Source organism: Staurois parvus, unplaced genomic scaffold (assembly GCF_062004578.1).
Source record: "Staurois parvus isolate SC_StPar_1 unplaced genomic scaffold, SC_StPar_1.0 ptg000291l, whole genome shotgun sequence".
NCBI lineage: Eukaryota > Metazoa > Chordata > Amphibia > Anura > Ranidae > Staurois > Staurois parvus.
In genome coordinates, this window is record NW_028318087.1 from 2,077,123 (window position 1) to 2,092,013 (window position 14,891).

A 14,891-nucleotide genomic window follows, 5' to 3' on the forward strand; every position below is an offset into this window, starting at 1 on the left:
TGTATTAGGATGCTATGGTTTCGGGGTAAGCGGCGTTATGCATGACGTGTTGGTCTGGGGGATTCATCCTCCACGCACATCACGTCAGGCATCATACTGCTGAGCGAATGTATTTATTTCTGAATGTATTTATCGTATGCTTGGAACTATATTGCAATGTGGTGCGCTGCGTCGCAGCATAGGGTGAGATGTACCCCAATTACAAGTATCATGTTGTTTTTTATACTTCTGTAATAAAAGTATCTTTTCAATCAAAAAAAAAAAAATGACAATTCACTGCACACTGTCAGCTTCTTACAGTGTGCATTATAAGTTGCAACAAGTCAGATAGAGCCTGCCTCATTTTATGGTTGGAGGGCATCCAGCATCATTTAGCTCTTTTCTTCCCTAGCCTGCTCTTTTATTCATTTGATTTCAGTTCTTTTAATTATAGAAGGTCAGCATCACGTGGGCATTCCCTAGGGCAGTGGTGGTAAACGCGTACTGCAGTGGGCACGCACAGCCCTCTCTGTTGGCATGCGAGCCGAGTTGCCCAAGGAGCCGAGCATCAGATAACAGCGCACACGGGGGCCGTGTGCATGCTTGGAAAGCAAAAGCGGCGCCAGGCGATGACATCACGAGCCGTGACTCATCGAGTTTTCGCATGGCTGGTCAGTGTGCTGCCAAACATTTATATATTGGACTGGCTGTCAGTTTTAATATTGTAAATTTTTATTAAGGGCCAGTGCCCAATTTGTCCAGAACAGTTACAACAACAACACTTTGGGTGGAAATGTTGCAATGAAAGAAAACCACCATCAGTATAAAAGAAAACAAAAAAACAGAAGAAATATGAACATAAATAGACAGCATGGTAACCTGCGCACTACAAAACATAAATCGACATAAGCCTGCACATCATTGGGTTACATGATTTGTCAAAGGCTTGTTACCTATAGAGGTGTCTGGACTATATAAAAGGGGGGGGGGGGGGAGGTTTACACACGGTTCCCAAATAGAGTGGAAGTGACCTGAGTAGTCACCCACTAAAGCTGTAAGATATTCCATTTCCCTGATTTCAGAGATCACTCTTAAGAGATGATTTAGCATGGGAACGTCAACCGATTTCCAATGTCGTGGTATCACCCGTCTAGTGGCCATCAGAATACGTATTCCCAACCTCTTAGATTGCTTAGAGATAGCCCCAAAAGATAGTGTAGCAGGTCTATGGGAAGGGTAACATTGAGTACTTGCTCCAAGACCATTCTAACCATAGTCCAATAACCCGCAATCTGTGGACAGAACCAAAAGATGTGCGCCAAGGTGCCTACTCCTCCCATGCACCTCCAACACTTGTCACACAGATTCAGGTTGATCACATGAAGCACTACAGGGGTCTTGTACCAACGCATCAATATTTTGTATACATTTTCTCTATACACAACACGAGAGGTCTTAGCAACAGAATCCCATATCATCTGCCAACATTTCAGAGAGACTGGGCGTTGGAGTTTGTCTTCCCATCTCTTCATATACCGGAGAGGATTATCAATAAGAGAACCTGTATTGAGGAGTAGTTTATATAAAGAGGTGATCAGATGTTGTTGGGAGGGACCTTTAATAGCTATCCTCTCGAAATCTGTAGGGCGAGCTAGTGTTAGAGAGGAATTCAACGAGTGGAAGAAATGATGGAACTGTAGATCGGTATATCTGGCTGATACAGGTATTGTGGATTTCACGCCCTAATCTCCTTAAATGACCGGATTGATCAGATGATGGGAGTTGAAATATCCCATTAATTGCCCAAGGGCTCATCTGTGGGTAGGACAGACTATCTGGGAGTTCCGGATTATACAGAACATTCAACAATGGTGAGCATACAGACAATGCTGAGATTTCACACAGGCCGACCAAATTTTGAGGGTAAATTTCATAGATTGGAGCAAAGGGGGAGGAGGGGATAGAGGCGATGTATAATGAAAAGGGCATAGCAATGAACATGTGTGGATCAGATAGATATAGCCTAAATCAATCTCCGACCATCTGTTCTGGGGTTCTTGGGTGAACCATGATAGCGTTTGTCTCAGATGAGTAAATAATATCTGGTACCCCTAAGCCTGTTAGGTCCAGATGACAATAGAACCATTCTCACTATTCTGGGCTCTCTGGAATGCCAGATAAATCTGAGAATTGCTCGTTGTAGAGTTTGCAGTTGAGCATGAGGGATCGCGATTGGTAGAGTCTCAAAAAGGTAGAATAGCTTTGGCAGAATTGACATCTTTAAGACATTTACTCTACCCAGGAAGGATATCTTATAGGCATCCCACTGGTTGAGGAGAGCGTAGATTTCACAAAACAGTGGGGGGTAGTTAGCCTCAAACAACTGAGCATAAGTTGGGGTTATACGAGTGTCAAGGTGTTTAATAGATGACATGCACCAGTGGTATGAGTAACTTTACTGGAGCAGTGAGAGATCTTGGGATGGGATATTAAGGGGCAGAGCTTCCGTCTTTGAAGTGTTTATTTTATAACCAGATAAATCACTATGGGTTTGTAAACGTTTATGCAATGCGGGTAATCACAAGTGAGGCTTAGTTATAGTCAATAGAAGGTCATCTGCAAAGAGTGAGAGTTTATATTCCTTCCCCCTCACAGTCACTCCCGCTATGTCAGGGTGTGCTCTGATCACTACTGGTAATGGTTCAAGACATAACACAAATAGGAGCGGGGACAGAGGACAACCTTGTCTAGTTCCATTGAGCATGGGAATGGTATCGGCTGTGGCATAGGGGAGCTTGACCTTTGCCCCCTTGTGCTGCTGCTGGTCGGCGGAACCTTGCCCCCTTGTGCTGCTGGCGGTCGGCGGAACCTTTCCCCCTTGTGCTGCTGGCGGTCGGCGGCACCTTGCCCCCTTGTGCTGCTGGCGGTCGGCGGAACCTTGCCCCCTTGTGCTGCTGGCGGTCGGCGGAACCTTGCCCCCTTGTGCTGCTGGCGGTCGGCGGAACTTTGCCCCCTTGTGCTGCTGGCGGTCGGCGGAACTTTGCCCCCTTGTGCTGCTGCTGGTCGGCGGAACCTTGCCCCCTTGTGCTGCTGGCGGAACCTTGCCCCCTTGTGCTGCTGGCGGAACCTTGCCCCCTTGTGCTGCTGGCGGAACCTTGCCCCCTTGTGCTGCTGGCGGAACCTTGCCCCCTTGTGCTGCTGGCGGAACCTTGCCCCCTTGTGCTGCTGGCGGAACCTTGCCCCCTTGTGCTGCTGGCGGAACCTTGCCCCCTTGTGCTGCTGGCGGAACCTTGCCCCCTTGTGCTGCTGGCGGAACCTTGCCCCCTTGTGCTGCTGGCGGAACCTTGCCCCCTTGTGCTGCTGGCGGAACCTTGCTCTCTTGTGCTGCTGGCGGAACCTTGCCCTCTTGTGCTGCTGGCGGAACCTTGCCCTCTTGTGCTGCTGGCGGAACCTTGCCCTCTTGTGCTGCTGGCGGAACCTTGCCCTCTTGTGCTGCTGGCGGAACCTTGCCCTCTTGTGCTGCTGGCGGAACCTTGCCCTCTTGTGCTGCTGGCGGAACCTTGCCCTCTTGTGCTGCTGGCGGGCGGCGGAACCTTGCCCCCTTGTGCTGCTGGCGGAACCTTGCCCCCTTGTGCTGCTGGCGGAACCTTGCCCCCTTGTGCTGCTGGCGGAACCTTGCCCCCTTGTGCTGCTGGCGGAACCTTGCCCCCTTGTGCTGCTGGCGGAACCTTGCCCCCTTGTGCTGCTGGCGGAACCTTGCCCCCTTGTGCTGCTGGCGGAACCTTGCCCCCTTGTGCTGCTGGCGGAACCTTGCCCCCTTGTGCTGCTGGCGGAACCTTGCCCCCTTGTGCTGCTGGCGGAACCTTGCCCTCTTGTGCTGCTGGCGGAACCTTGCCCTCTTGTGCTGCTGGCGGAACCTTGCCCTCTTGTGCTGCTGGCGGAACCTTGCCCTCTTGTGCTGCTGGCGGAACCTTGCCCTCTTGTGCTGCTGGCGGAACCTTGCCCTCTTGTGCTGCTGGCGGAACCTTGCCCTCTTGTGCTGCTGGCGGAACCTTGCCCTCTTGTGCTGCTGGCGGAACCTTGCCCTCTTGTGCTGCTGGCGGAACCTTGCCCTCTTGTGCTGCTGGCGGGCGGCGGAACCTTGCCCTCTTGTGCTGCTGGCGGGCGGCGGAACCTTGCCCTCTTGTGCTGCTGGCGGGCGGCGGAACTTTGCCCCCTTGTGCTGCTGGCGGTCAGTGGAACTTTGCCCCCTTGTGCTGCTGGCGGTCAGTGGAACTTTGCCCCCTTGTGTTGCTGCTGGTCAGTGGAACTTTGCCCCCTTGTGCTGCTGGCGGTCAGTGGAACTTTGCCCCCTTGTGCTGCTGGCGGTCAGTGGAACTTTGCCCCCTTGTGTTGCTGCTGACCAGTGGAACTTTGCCCTGTTCTGCCATACAAGGCTATGCTGCATAGCAGAGCTGTGTAATTCTCCAGGCTGGATAAACAGATACATTACGGTGGTTTGCCTGGAGTTAAAGGGTGCTGGTTTGTCATTGGGATCTTTACTTCAATAATTAGTCACTAACATGAAATAAACATGAAGCCAGTGAAGAACCCAATGTACTATATACACTGCTGTAGTGTGCCGCTCCACCCTCTTATCTGGTGACCTGGAAACCCCTTTTGTATTTGTTTGCAATTCTAAAGTCCATTTACACCCACTGCAGGCTCCTCGCAGTCTTATCAATAAAATGGGTATAATAATGAAAATCCTGCACACAGATCCAAGTTCTGATTCTTCATTGTTTAATAGACCAACTGTTATATAGAACATACATGGCCCCACAACTATATGGGATCACGATCAACCACACAGTAAGGACCGGTCATATACTGAACACCGAGGACGGGAAGCACTAAGGCTGGCCATTAAAATGGTTGTAAACCTTTACATATCTGCAATGAAGGGACTGGCCTCAGATGATACACAGAGACTAAATAAATCCTCCTACATACATAGTACCGGTTTATCTGCAGTCTCCCCTTCTCTACAGCTATTCAAAGTGCTAAATTTATAAAGCTTGTCTGAGAGTTCAGAAAAAAAGAGGGCGGACAGAACTGAAGTTACACTCTGCAGAGCTCAGTGAGGAGAGCTGATTGGAGGGAAGAAACGCATCCCCCTTCACACAGCACACAGGAACAGAGCTGAAGCTGTCAATCTGCTGCAGCTCCATCCCCTGTCACCATTTTTCTCTTGGTGTCAGGAAAACTGGTCAAAAGTGATTCATGCTGATAGCAGAGGAACAAAGCAGCAGACAGAAATGACACTTCATGCTCTGGATTGAGACAAGCACACACTATAGAGGTATATGCTTTGTTCATATTTCACATCTGAGGTTTACAACCACTTTAGGGAAAAGCATGGGTTTGGCCTGAACGGGTTCTCAGCACATCCAGAAGGCAGCTGTCACTCTCACCCACTGCTAGCCAATTATCTGTGGCCAGGGCATTCCCCAACAAAAGGGGCGTGGATGCTCATGACATCACTGACCTACCATGGCCACGTGGCCATATTAGGTCCATGCCATTGGTTGTATGAGGTCAATAATGTCAACAGCACCCCTGCCCCTTTGTGTACATGTGGCTGCAAGGAGGGGAATGTCCTAACTGCTTATGATTGGCCAGCAGTGACAGTTCCTTTTGGGTTCACTGAGAATCCAAGTTCAGACCAAACCTGCTGGCCACTGACTGCCAAGCCTGTGCTATATGCTGATCTTCTGATCACACAGGGGGTGTAGACAGAGATAGCCCATTTGGAGGATACCAGATACTGGTTCACAACGGCCTACTCTCCCATTATGGGTGAACATGTTTCATTTGTTCGATTAGTCTATTGTAAAAACTGACAGCCATAAAATGGTAGAATTTCATACCAGTGTCACTATGGAAAATCCCATCAAGACGTTCAATAATGCCATCAGAGACTCCACGGATAGCGTTTGAGAGTACATCATTTGATGAGATAAAAGTTCCCATTGATTTTTTTTTTATGAAGGCAGTCAAAAATGATTAACCATTATTATTAGAAGATCAAATGAATATTCTGAAAATGGAACATTTGAGTGACGTTCTCAGGACTGTGGACATTTTTTAAAAAACGACTTGTCCAGGGACTAAATCGGGGTCCCAGTCTACTTGTCCCTCATAACAATCTACTTGTCCAGGGACTAAATCGGGGTCCCAATCTACTTGTCCCTCATGTCAATCTACGTGTCCATATAAAAAAATAAATACATTTTAACAAAACCAGTATTTAAATCGGAGGTGATTTTAGGAATGTGTGGGGCTCCTAAAAACAAAAGGGGCTTTATAGCGACTTAAACGTGTAATCATTTCAACATTGCTCTGTTCATCTCCTCCTCCCCTCCCTGCCTGTCTCCAGCACCGCACCCAGGAAGAGACCTTTATCCTTTTCGCTGCCAGAGCCGTTTTTGTGTTTTTTTTTTAATAAAAAATCATTTTGGGCCTGGAGATTACATAAAACCCCCAAACATGATATATTTTCTGAAATCGGACACCCTAGAGAATAAAATAGTGGTAGTTCCAATTTTGTATGTCACACGGTATTATCACAGAGGTCTAGGAAATGCAACATTTCAGTAAAAAATGCACATAATTTTAGGGCAGAAAAATTTTATTCAACTTTTTTTTTTGATCAGATAGGAGACAAAAAGGCCCCTATGTCAGGGGTGTCCAATTGGCGGCACTCCAGCTTTTGCAAAATTAGAAAGTCCCATCATGCCTCTGCCTTTGGGAGTCATGTTTGTAACTATCAATCTTGCAATGCCTCATGGGACTTTTAGTTTGGCAACAGCTGGAGGGCCGCCAGTTTGACACCCGTGCCCCATGTGATGATTCTTGGTGAAAGGTTCTCTTTATTGAGACATCCAGGGTTTAAAAGACCCTGCATGTCTCCTCTGTATTCCACTGGATGTAATCCAATGCACAACGCACCGCATTACATTCTTTCCCTGGAAATCTTTCAACGGGGACCCAGAAGTGAAGTCATAACGCGATTTCCAGGTCAGGACGAGAAGGGGAAGGGAGCAAGTGTCCGCTCTCTTCCCTCCCCTCTTACCACTGGCACTCCATGAACAGGTCCCAGCCCGGGAGACATAGCGGGCAGGACGGCAGTTTGGGGGGGGGGGGGGGGTAAGGAGGCTGGAACTGTAGGGGACAGGTGAGAGGAAAACTACCTGCCCAACGCCTGGAACTACGTGTCCTGGCCACCGGTGATACAAATTGAACATCCCCCTGCATTCTACTGGTGTACAACCAGCTTTATACAAACCATTGAGAATTTATAGTTATGAAGAATCTTACAGCCTAAGGCCCCATTCACACCCAAACGTAGCGCTTTTGTGCGCAATTTGTTCAAGTGTTTTCTGGCTTTTTTGTATTAGTCAATAAAGCAAAATTCCGTCTGCGACATCAATTGTCAAGTTTTGCCAGAAAACCACTTTTGGTCCCGCGACAAAGCGTGCAATCTGTGCATTTCCATATATTTCTATGGGAATGAAAACATGCCAAATCCACATCAATCTGTCTGAATGGAGCTATAAAAGTAGCTGCAAAACTTTGAGCCGAGTGTTTTAGAGCTTCGCACTACAAAACGCTCAGGTTTGAATGGGGCCTAAAGTTCTGACCATGGGAATGAAAGGTTTTGAGTTGAAGTGCATTAAAGCAGAACTACATTGTATCTGGGCGCCACAAACCAAAAGCGCCATTTAATACATTTTTAATTTTCACACCAAATTCCCCCATCCATTCATGTCTCCATGCTTTATTTTGCTGATCCCCTAGAAAATCCCCTAGAAAAACACACCCCCTGGCATTTCTGGCCGTGGCCATCTTGAGTAAGGGCAGATGAGTCATGGAACATTTACTTCCTGGAATTCACCTATCCTTAGCTCAGGCATGCAGGTAGGACTGTGTCCTTAGCGGAGAAATCCCTCCTGAAGACTGCTGGGATGTATGACCTCATTTATCATTAAGTATATAGAACCAGGAATTAACTGAAGAAATGTTTAACCACTTGCTCTCTGCCATATAGAAGTACGGCTGCACAAAATCAAGTATATATACATGACCTGCATATCCGGGTAGGGGGCGTGCGTGTGCCTGCCCTACTCGCACCGCTATTGGTGGCTAGGGATGTCAATCATTGGGTTCCGGCCGGCGATTCCCGCAAAGCACCCGGTGATCTTCGGCAAAGCTGACAGGGGAGAGGTCTGTGTGTAAACAACACAGGTCTCTCTCTTGTCAGCATAGACATGCTGCTTTGTATCTCTCTGCACAACAGAGAGATACAAAGCAGCATGTCTCCAAAGTAAAACACACACTTTGATCGTCCCAGATGTTAACCCCTTCCTGCCCAGTGCCATTAGTCCAGTGTCAGTGCTTTTTATTGCACTGATCACTGTATTAGTGTCAAGTCAATTCCCACCCTGAGTCAGAATGCCCGCCGCAGTCCTGCTATACGTCGCTGATCCCGCCATTACTGGTATAAAAAAAACTAAAATAAAAATTCCAGTCTATATACTGACATTTGGAAATGCTATACCTTTCACATAAACCAATTAATTTACATGTATTGGGATTTTGTTTTAGCAAAGACAAGTAGCAGAATACATTTTGGCCTAAATTTATGAAGTAATTTGATTTTTAACATTTTTTTATTATTGGATAGGTTTTATAGCAAAAAGTCAAATATTTTGTTGTGCTTTTTTGTTTATAGCACAAAAAATAAAAAATGCAGAGGTGATCAAATACCACCAAAAGAAAGCTCCATTTGTGGGGGGAAAAAAAAAAAAGAACATAAATTTCATTTGGGTGCAGCGTTGCATGACCGCGCAATTGTCAGTTAAAGTAACGCAGTGCCGTATCGCAAAAAAAAAGGCCTGGTCAGGAAGGGGGGTAAATCCTCTGGAGGGCAAGTGGTTAAAACAAGTAAATATGATATATTTCCCTATCTATTTACTAATGCTAGCAGCATAAGGGGCCAAAAATCCGCATACACCCATGTGAAAGAACCCTTATAATCACATTTGCTTGCCTGAAAACAGAAAACCCAAACTTTGCTTTTCTCTTTTGGGAGATTTGTGATCCATTAGGATTTTACTGCGTCTTTCTTGGTGGCACAGTAGGAATTATGAAAATATCCACAAAGTGAACAAAGGCAACAAAAACCTGGCCCTTAACTTCCCCACTCTCATCAGTCACAGTGCTGTTTATGCATCTGTGTCCCCTTTGAAGACATTCTCCCCATTTCCTGTTCTAGTGACACAACAATGATTCAATAATAAACAGCTGACAGAGGCCCCAACATGCTGCCTCCACCTAGGTGAGTATGTATGCTTGTTTTTCTCTTCCCTTCCAAACTTCTCTTTTAAATGAACTTTTGTTGAGTCAGGTGGTGCCTAGAAGTCCAACCCCAGCTCAAGCCGTCTAGGTGGCCTTTATGGTTTAGGTTTCATACCATAGGAGAAACCATTGTGGGCGCAAAAATGATTACCAACTAAAGATGCAGTAGAGGCATAAACCAATCACAAAGTGTGTTTACCTTTTTTGTTGTGTTAATTTGATTTAAAGCCCTCCTGGAGACAAGACAAGCTCCCTGGATCTAAAGGAAAGGTGTTGACCAGCTCCCTTTGTATTCATGTCCACCACCATTACCATAACAAAGGCGGGATGTGGTCTCCTGTCCTTCCAGAAGAACAAAGGAGCAGACTATGGATGATTCCATTGATGATTCCATAATTCCATAGGTGGTGCTCCTTTGTACTTCTGGAAGGACAGGAGACCACATCCTGCCTTTGTTATGGTAATGGTGGTGGACATGAATACAAAGGGAGCTGGACAACACCTTTCCATTAGATCCAGGGAGCTTGTCTTCTCTCCAGGAGGGCTTTAAATCAACCAGACCAGCCCCACCCAAAATGACATTTCAGGATCAGCATGGCACCATCATGCCTCTAAATGCATGCTAATACTAGGCACACTTTCATCCATTTAAGTGCCCAGAATAAACTATTATTCTGGCCAATTTAATGAATTAATGTGACTTCAGGCTTGTTTTTTTACATGGATTTGCTCCCGCCAGGAGACAGGCATTCAGGAGAGTTGGACGGGGGTCGGTGTGCTGGAGGCCGAAACCTGCCTGGAAACCTATAAGACAAGGCAATAGACCGGGATAAGATCAGGTCCATCAAGGTATTGTATGTACCAAGTGCTCCCCACCCCATAGGGGAGCCAAGTATACCAAGAGAGACTCACTTCAGGATGGAGCCCTGGCACAGCCCAGGATATCCTCCAATCACAGCATGACCTTCAGAATGGGGGTCTCAGAAGAAGATCCATGTTAATGTATATCAATGAACCCCCAGCAGAAGTACCTAGTACTCCCCATATAAGTGCAGAGTAATGAACTCCCCAGCAGTGCGCCCAATATTAATGTATATCAATGAAACTCCCAGCAGAAGCACCTAGTGCTCCCCACATTCATGTATAACAATGAAACCCCCAGCAGAAACACCTAGTGCTCCTCATTTTAATATATATCACCAAAACCCACAGCAGAAGCACCTAGTGCTCCCCACATTAATGTATATCAATGAATACCCCAGCAGAAGCACCTAGTGCTCCCCACATTAATGTATATTAATGAAACCCCAGCAGAAGCACCTAGTGCTCTCCATATTAATGTATATCAATGAACCCCCATCAGAAGCACCTAGTATTCCCCATATAAATGTAGATTAATTAACTCCCCCAGCAGAAGCACCTAGTGCTCCCAATTATAATGTATATCAATGAAACCCCCCAGCAGAAGCACCTATTGCTCCTCATTTTAATATATATCAACAAAACCCCCAGCAGAAGCACCTAGTGCTCCCCATATAAATGTATACCAATGAAGCACCTAGTGCTCCCCATATAAATGTAGATTAATGAACTCCCCAGCAGAAGCACCTAGTGCTCCCCATTTTAATTATTATTATACAGGATTTATATAGCGACAACAGTTGCTCAGCACTTTACAATATAACGGGAGACAATACAGCAACAATACAGTTCAATACAAGAGGGATAGGAGGGCCCTGCTCCTTGGAGCTAATGTATATTAACAAAACCCCAGCAGACACACCTAGTGCTCCCCATATTAATGCACATCAATGTAACCCCCAGCATACACACCTAGTGCTCCCAATTTTAATGTACATCAATGTAACCCCCAGCAGACACACCTAGTGCTCCCCATATTAATGTACATCAATGTAACCCCCAGCAGACACACCTAGTGCTCCCCATATAAATGTACATCAATGAACCCCCAGCAGACACACCTAGTGCTCCCCATATTAATGTACATCAATGTAACCCCCAGCAGACACACCTAGTGCTCCCCATATAAATGTACATCAATGAACCCCCAGCAGACACACCTAGTGCTCCCCATATAAATGTACATCAATGAACCCCCAGCAGACACACCTAGTGCTCCCCATATTAATGTACATCAATGAAATATTCAACTAACATCTGTGAGCGGGTCATCTCCAGCTTCTCACCTCCAGTATGAAGAAGCAGTGAAATTGAAAGCTCATCTTAAGAAACACTGCACAGAAATAAAAGAGGCTTGCATGACTTTGGCCATACACTATACAATCTGATTACGGTAATTATGTAATATAAGCACACACCTGAAACCCTTTTTTTTTCATGCTAGTCTCATATTGAAAATGAAAAGGTTATTAAAGTTACGAAAATTCTCGTTAGACAGAATACAACTTTGGAAGCAAAGTCGTGTAATGTCTTGTATTCGTTCATTTCTGAACTTGCGCAGTTTTGGTCAATCTTTTTTGTACAAATATTATACTAATCACACGAATATCGTTCGTTCTGTTATCTTACAAGAAAACGTTTTGTGCTTGCCACTGTTTTTGCAAGAACTGTCATAATCGGCTCTTGAAAGCTGTGCACTAATGAACAGATTATCAGACGATCGATCCAAAAGCAATCAGATTTTCTCATCATGTGTACTAGGCATTGGGGTCACCATACCTGCTACAATCTTTATACAATCAACTTACTAAAACCGTATCGTATGAAGATCTGCCTAATCAAGCCAATCAATTTGTGTCCAACCAGGCAAGCCAGTGCACTACATGGCTGTTGGTAGATGTACGAGGGATTGTACAGTCACATAGTATAGTGTATGCTTAGTCTTAGTTGGCCACAGACTATACAATCCAATGTACAATCGCCCTTAGCTTTTGTAAAACTAGATAAAAAAAAAAAAAAAAGTCAAACCTCCGCCATCCATTAGTGTCAAGTCAGAGAGGCCCTCCTACTACATGGTAGATTTAGAGGAAATTGTACAATCAGATTGTATAGTGTGTGATCAGCCTAGACTATATAATGTCCTATCCCATCACAACATTCTGCAGAGTATTCCGGGAGGTTGCTCGTGCACCCAGACACGGTTATCTGTATAGTAGTAGTGTGGCTAGGAATGGTTATCTGTGCTGTGATAACGATAGCGATCTCTGCAGACGAGACCACAGACCGATCTCCACAAGAACACAAAGGACAATGACTCACGTTAGGCTCCCATACATTCTACAATTTTCTATTAGATTTACCAAGCCATACAATACGAGGTCAGACCTGAACCCTTCCAATCTGTATACAATCGGGCAGGCAATAGTTGAAGGTAAATCTTAAGGAAATTGGTTAAGTTATGGGCAGCCTCGTGCAGGTCATACATGGGTCAGAATTTTCCTGCGCTTTGTAATCTCAAGGTGCCATCAATGATTTCGAACTTCGTCCAACCAAGCCTTTCATTTCATGTCATGTTGCTACAGAAGAGAATTTTTGTGGCCAAGAATTTTCTTTTCTTTCCAGGTCACAGCTCACACTCATTTCTTTTTCGATTACATTTCTCGTATGATTCTCCCATCATGGATTAAAAATTCATTCGTTTTTCAAACATTTTCCAACATGCCCAATCACTCAAATTCAAAGGTTGCTGTGGCCCACTAATGGCACTAAATTTGAAAGAAAATTCTTATAAAAGATTTTGGAAGAAAATTATTTTGGAATTCGACCCGTGTATGACCAGCTCAATACACAATGATTCCACGAATATCGATCTAACACGGGAATGGGATGACATCCTATCCAGCTCACCACAGGAGAAGGAGATCGATTTATTACAAAGTGATGGTTCTTTCCTGCAGAGTCCAATGAGGTTTGAAAATGATAGTTACATGACTCCAATAAAGATCTGTATCCATACAATCTGATTGTACAATCTCCACCATCGAAGTGATTCAAGGGTCTGCCTGGATGATATACACTGGATGGAGGCTTTTCATCGCACTCAGAGGAAGATTGTACATCCTCCAATGGACTTACCGAAACGATGTCCTGGGATGGCACACCTCACTTAATGCATTCATCAGGGACAGCATAAAGGAGATCGTACAACCAGATTGTATAGTGTATGGTCAGCTCTACAGATCTGTCCTCGGATTTCCATCCTCCGGTATGAATCGGTCACACAAATCTCTATTCCAGTATGAAGTCCATTCATGTCAGTGGTTGGTGCCCAGGACTCCCCACACACATCACTGGCTGAGGGATCTTACCTGGAATGGTCGCTGCTCTGCTCCCCTGTGATGGATCCTCGGGGCACTCATCACTCTTCCCTGGAACACAGGATCGTCACACTGTCCACACACTCTGTCCGCACACAAACACTCCTCTCTATTGATAAGCTCCGCAATACTCTGCATACCCGGCCACCGACCAAGCCTCGCTCTCAGGTTACACGAACCAAGCCTCGCTCTCATTGGTCTGTGTCCAAGCCTCGTTCTCAAGTTACAAGACCCAAGCCTCGCTCTCAGGTTACAGAACCAAGCCTCGCTCTCAGGTTATAGGAACGAAGCCTCGCTCTTATTGGTCTAGTCCAAGCTTCGTTGTCCGTGCTCAATAACCAAGCCTCATTTTCATTTCTAGTTGTTGAATAGCCCGTCTCCTTATTCAAGTAGTCTCATTAAGAGGTTTAAGTCATAATCTACCAGTATGTGCCTCACACTAGTATGTTATGAGAGACTTCACACAGGCAAGGCTGGGCGGTCACAGCTCTGTGTGGTCCATGCAGGGTTGTCACCTCAACCCTTTAACCATTTCAATACCGTGCAATTTTACACCTTCCATGTGGCAAATAAGCACAAACACAAATGCTGGAAACATACAATAAATTTACATACACACAGCCCAAAGGCTGAGACCCTTGTGCTGCACAGCATGGCGCCTCCTGATGGATAAAGGTAGAAAGTGAAGTAAAGTGGGCACAAATAAGCTGCTACATCTTACCCGTTATTACCCTTAACCATTTGAATACCAGGTAATTTTACACCTTCCTGCCCAGGCCATTTTTCAGGTTTCAGCGCTCTCACACTTTGAATGACAATTGCGCGGTCATACAACATTGTACCCAAACTAACATTTTATCATTTTCTTCACACAACTAGAGCTTTCTTTTGGTGGTATTTAATCACTGCTGGGGTTTTTATTTTTTGCTAAATTAACAAAAAAGACTGAACATGTTGAAAAAAAACACGTTTGTATTTGTTTCTGTTATAAAAGTTCGCAAATAAATAATTGTTGTTCATAAATTTAGGCCAAGATGTATTCTGCTACGTGTCTTTGGTGAAAATAACCCAAATTAGGATGTATTTTTTAGTTTGTAGGAAAGTTATAGAGTTCAAAAACTATGGTATAGATCTGAATATTGATCAATCCTGAAGTACTGACAGCCAATCTAATTTCTTGAGGTCCAAGAATGTCAGAACAGTACAGATATCCCC

At 45.3% G+C, this 14,891-nt stretch overlaps 1 protein-coding gene across 1 annotated transcript in view; it reads right to left on the reverse strand.

The window, feature by feature from the left end:
- CSGALNACT2 (chondroitin sulfate N-acetylgalactosaminyltransferase 2) overlaps positions 1–13,845 on the reverse strand; it is a 99,845-nt gene extending 86,000 nt beyond the window's left edge. Inside the window, exon 1 of the mRNA XM_089682496.1 lies at positions 13,668–13,845. The gene's annotated coding sequence lies outside the window, so the exon portion shown is untranslated. The remainder of the gene's footprint in view (positions 1–13,667) is intronic.
- Between the last annotated feature and the right edge of the window lie 1,046 nt (positions 13,846–14,891).